The sequence below is a fragment of the Amblyomma americanum genome, chromosome 8 (assembly GCF_052857255.1).
Source record: "Amblyomma americanum isolate KBUSLIRL-KWMA chromosome 8, ASM5285725v1, whole genome shotgun sequence".
Lineage (NCBI taxonomy): Eukaryota > Metazoa > Arthropoda > Arachnida > Ixodida > Ixodidae > Amblyomma > Amblyomma americanum.
The window spans coordinates 66,206,170-66,211,809 of record NC_135504.1 but is presented as its reverse complement, the minus strand read 5'-3'; the positions used below and the strand labels follow the sequence as shown (position 1 = coordinate 66,211,809).

Here is a 5,640-nt window from a genome sequence, read left to right as displayed (position 1 = left end):
CTCAGAAAGAGTAACGCTTAGGCCATGAAGGTGCAAACATACGTTTTATTTTCTGGTGCATATTTGCACCCACTCGGAATAAGCTTATGCTCAATCTCAGAGCGTAAACTTATCCTTGCAAGGGTTATGGTTAAGCCTATCTAATGAGCTTACTACAACACTGCTAGAGTACAACTTTGCACCTTATCAATGGGTGTAACATTGCTCGGCGAAAGCATATGGTTTTGCTCTTTTAGGTGCACCTTTACGCCGTGTTAGGAAGGGTAACCTTAAGCGTAAACTTACCCTCGCAAGGGCTATAGTCAAAACCTACCTAATGAGTTTATTACAACGCTTCTAAGGTACAACTTTGCACCGTGTCAATGGGCATAACATTGCTCTGCAAGTGTGCATGTTTTGCTCTTTTAGGTGCATCCTTACGTCTCTTTTGGAAGGGTAACCTTAAGCGTAAACTTACCCTTCCAAGGACTGTAGTTAAATTTATCTAACGAGCTTATTACAACGCTTCTAAGGTGCAAATTTGCACCGCATGAGAGGGCATAACGCTGCTCCGCAAGCGTGTATATTTTGCTCTTTTATATGTATCTTTACGACTCTTGCAGAAGGGTAACGTTACCGTCCAGAGGAATGTACTAAACCCTTATTACAGTGTATTGTTACATATTCTCGAAAGAGACGCACAGGCACGTTCACTGTGATGCGAGGCACCCATTGTTGTTAAAAGCAAGGTCGTTTCTGGGCCTGTTAAGGGAACCACTTCACTTTGTAGGTGCGCGCTAATGGTGCATCTACTGCAATGTATAACTCACATTGCAACTAAACTTAGCATTATCATACACCTGTAGAACGAAGCTGCTTGCCGAAAAGGCATAACCACCTCGATGGCCGGCAGTTCAGAGATGTTTTTCTCTCCCACATTCCTGGTTATGTTAGTGTTAGTGCGATAATCTGTGGCGTGCCGCGCAGCACTTCAGTGTGCACTTCTGCACGCCAGTGATAGAACATCAGTGCGCACGACAGGGTTTATTTTTTTAATGAATTTAAAATTGCAACATAACACAGCAGTCTTCGGCCAACGCCATGATGGCATCCATGCTCCAAGTGAACCTGTGTGAAAAAAAAAGATCGTTGAAACATGACGGACAGTGCACACATTTAACGCATGAATTCACCATTAGCGGAAACCTGTCAGTCATCCTCTCTGTAAGACTTGTTTTCCAACCAAAAGATCTCCAGCCCAAACGACACACTCTCATTCTTCGAGCGAATGAAAACTGCGGATGGTCGCAATCTGCCTGCCGCAGTCTAGGAAGGAAAAGGAGGGAGACCGTATTTTGTCATAGTGCTGTGGGGAGTAGGTTGTTCCTTGTTCTGACCACGGGTGTAGTGGGGTAAAGGGAAGTTAGCGCGAGGGTGTTGTTCAGCAGGAAGTTTTAAGAAAGTGTAGTATGAGGTAGCTCAATACTGCTGGCACAGGAACAAAGGCCCAGTTTCTTCTAGTTCCTGCCTAGCCTCTACTGCAGTGCTACAGAAGGTTGACCTTGAAGTAAACTGGAGACATTCCTGAGTTTACTCAGAAGGGGGAACTTGACTATTTTCTTTTCCTCAAACAATGCGAGAGCGTCGTCTGGAAACGAGACCGTTTGGTTGGAAAACAAGCCTTGCGGAGAAGCTGATTTACAGATTTCTGCAAATGATCTGTTTCATTTATGAAATCAAAATTTAAGCTTCGGCAGTTTTGGCCAAAAGCGTGAAGGTGTATGTGTGGCGTTTTCGAATCGAGCATACTGTAAGGCGTAATAAACAAAAAAAAATGAACCCCCTTTGGACACCAAATCATCGCAGTGGCTCAGTGGTTATGGTGCTCGGCTGCTGACCCGAAAAACGCGGGTTTTATCCCGGCCGCGGCGGCCGAATTTTCCATGGAGGTGAAATGCTAGAGACCCATGTACTGTGCGATGTCGGTGCACGTGGAAGACCCGCAGGTGGTCGAAATTATCCGGAGCTCTTCACTACGGCATCCGTCATAGCCTGAGTCGCTTTGGGATGGCAAACTTCCATAGAACCAAACATATCTGAAATGCAGTGGAAGTTGGGCGCAGCTCCCACTTCGAAATGGCCTAGTTCTTTATCTACAGTGTTTTTCTGGCTTTGATTCAAAAGGGCATACTATGACCCTGGAACATTTTTACTAACAAAAACAAGCTGAAATAAACATTGTTCAGCTGATGAGCAGTAATGCTTTTGGCACAAGCAAAATACAACTTGCGTAATATCAAGCACCCTCTACAATTTTCCAACCGAAAACCCTCAATCACAGACGGAAATCTGACATTCTTCTTCGAATAGGGAGGGGAGATGTCCCTTTATCTGTTTGAGAGGGAAGTTGTTGGAAGGACAAATAGAGCAGGGCTGCGAACTTGAGGAGCGGGCTAGACAGGTACTCGTCAAGGAATGTATTATTAGACGCCTTTAGCATACCGGGAACACACCGGTTTACCCGACCCCTCCTGCGCACGCGCAGTGGTTCCCCCTAATTCCAACAATGCCACTGCGCGTGCGCAGGAGGGGTCGGGTAAACCGGTATACGTCTCAATTATGCTAAAAATGTCTATAACCTTTCGACGACTTCCGTTTATATCTACAAAGATGGTGATAAGCATCGACTTCAGGTTCTCCCACACTAGGGGGCAGTCCCCCTCACATTTTGGAAAAAGAATACAATGGAGGGCGACTGACTCATCTCCCCTCGCGCTAACTCTTTCATTCAGCAGAGCAGGAAGTGAAAACGCGGTTTGAACTAAAACATCTATGGTCCGCCTGGTCGGGTTCTTGAGATAGTTAAGAGAAAACTGACGCCAACCATCCGACTAATGAATTCAGAATCCAACCCCCTCGCCGACCACTCCGACCACCGGATAGCCTTCGAGAAGGTGAGCGTCTTGCACCATGGAACCAAACATGTTCAAGAGGCGACATGTTGAGTCATGGCACATCCGGCTCACAAAAGAGGCGATGAATAGGACTCCAAGAACGCTCCCCTCCGCGTACGTTAGTGGACTGTGCCACGTGCTAACAAAGGGAGAGCGAAGGCAGCAACCCGCTGCTGCGGCTGGCACAGTTTTTTTTTATATAGTCACCCCTGAAGAAGGGACCGAGTAGGTCCAGAAACGTTGGGCAAAAATAAAAATATTGGTTGGCGTCAGTTTTCTCTCAACTTTGAAAACGTGGTCTGTGAACAAGGGTTTTTGGTTAGAAAACAACTTCCCGTAAGTCAGCTTTCTTGCAATTTTGCAAGTTGTCCATATAAAAGGTTCAACTCCACATCTCACCGCCTGCGTGCAACAAAATCGCATGCGCACTGATTCGTGAGTTTCTTTCTGCAACAACTTGCAAAAGTATATGTTAGCTTCTGCAGCAGGATATTTTCCGACTGAAAGCTCTCGTATACAGACAGCAGTCCCGCATTCTTTTTAGAAAATGAAGGTGGGAGAAGTCCCTTATTGCATCTGGTGACCGACTGACGCATTTTGCATTTTGTGGGCAGGGGGAAGTAAGTGAAAACGCAGACTGCGAAAAATGTCGTCTTTGTTGGAAAATATCTTCTAAGCCAGGGGCAAATTTTGCAAGTTGCCAACTGTCATGAGGACTTAGTGACGTGAAACGGCGATAGAAAATTGTTTGCGGGTGAAGCTGAAGCAAGCCCTTAGGGCTTGGAGGGAATGCTAGAGTACGGGGGGGGGGGGGGGGGGGGGGGAAATACGCCGTATTTTTGCATCAAAAGTGAAAATAATCCTGCGCGCGTATCTCAGCTTCATCTGGAACAAAGGCACCAAATGAATTTAGGCCTCACAAAAAGAGGCCTGCACTACAGTTCAATTAATTTACATTTAAACTATTCCGAACAATCATCAGGGTTCCGAAAAGAAAGTAGGACTCACCATTTGAAGCACAAAGTCAATATTAGCTGCGCTCATGCTGGAGGTTGCATGCATTTTGCAACGTACACCCGCCGTAAAGAGTTTATGAAAGGCAACTCTGTCGAAATTAAACATCTAATCGTTTTGCGTTCAAAACTTACTGCTGGAGATATAAGGGTGCACTGCGCAATTTTCACCGTGAAAATTAGTCTGCGTACGGTGGGCACAGCTGGCAAAGGAAAGAGACAGGGGAGATGCCTTTGCCCTGCAGTGGACGTAGTCAGGCTGATGATGATGATGATCTATTCTAATGCATGGGAAGACGATGACAAAATTGAATCATTTTACTAAAAGTGCTATTAAAGTTTGACGACGGGTGTACGTGAGCATAAGTAATTTTTCACCCCGCCCTACTACCAAATACGAGCAGATAAACGTTTGAAAGTACTTACCAAGATTGATGGCGTCATTGCGACCTATGTTAGCCTGTGGCAGGCTATCAAAACGCGTTATTCGCTCGGCGACTGCGCACCACAGATACAGAATCTGACAGCAGATAGTATGACGCATCGTCCAGAGACGCGAAGTGCAAAGCATAGCTGCCAGTACCAGTCAGTGCTCTCTTGTGGCTACATGGGGGGAATGTGCTTGGCTTCTGCCAGGTGCCTCGATGCGCGCCCTCTCCCCACTGAGGGTGGTGCCACTCTTGGAAGGGGTCGTAGATGCCAAAACCGGTTCTCGGGAGGTGCCGCCGCCATTTTCTTGCATTCCGCTCCCACCGTCCCGCCGACTCCCACGCTAGACACGGAAGGCGGCATTCTTCAAGGATGCTCTCATGGGAACAGCAAGCAATGAATATGCCTCTTTTGACAATTCTCAAGGAGTGTGTGAGTGATGGACGGAACTTGATTTATCCGAGCAGTGAAGTGATCCGCACTCTCAAGAACTAGGAGGAATACTTTACAGGCGCTGCCGCGTGGTGTACAATCAATATACACACGATGAAGTCCCCGATGAAATTGCTTACAGAATACTTTTCGAAGGTAGACCGGCCATGCGCAGATCACAAGGAAGCAATAGGCAAAATGCTGATAGCCACCTACACAAAACTGCGGCTGCGCATCCATCTGCGTCAGTCCCCAGCCACACGTGCTGGTGGTCATGGAAGCAAAACTTGTGCTGGTGTTAGTCTCCTGTAATCTGTGTAATCAGACGCTGTAATCAGTGCGAACTTTTCGTCTACATGCACAAAAGCATGAGACCAATTTAAGCGGCAGAATCATAAGCTGCATTATGCTTGCAGTGAATCGTCGTTCGTAATCGTTTTGAAGACATTGTATTTGTGCATTAGGGTATTAAATCATTGTTCTTGCTTGCGCCTAAGTCTGTGTTTTGATTGCATAGTGTATGCATGACACAGTTTTCCGCCATTGCATAATAGTGTAAGTGGACGTAAGCATGCCATGCGTTCGAACTTGAATAGGCAGCTGTTCATTTGGCGTACTTCACTTTCTTTCCGCTATATCACACGTAAGCGCAATGATAGCAAGTTCATGGCGCCGGCATGACAACGACGGCGAGCAGTTGCCCGCCGTGATGGCCTATTGCAAAACAAAGAAAGATATCCACTATACTCTCGCTAATCGTCTCGAAATATCTACTGCATCACCGACTCTTTACTCTTACTTTTCATCTAAACTAGAAAAGGAATGATTATCAA

The 5,640-nt window shown here is 46.3% G+C and overlaps 1 long non-coding RNA gene across 1 annotated transcript; it reads right to left on the bottom strand.

Annotated features, from left to right (window-relative positions):
• Nucleotides 1–1,016: 1,016 nt before the first annotated feature.
• On the bottom strand, nucleotides 1,017–5,168 carry LOC144100393 (uncharacterized). The gene is made up of 2 exons (XR_013307642.1): nucleotides 4,530–5,168; nucleotides 1,017–1,107 (listed from the first exon to the last, which is right to left on the bottom strand). It is a non-coding gene; the product is annotated as an uncharacterized LOC144100393 (long non-coding RNA).
• Nucleotides 5,169–5,640: the final 472 nt, after the last annotated feature.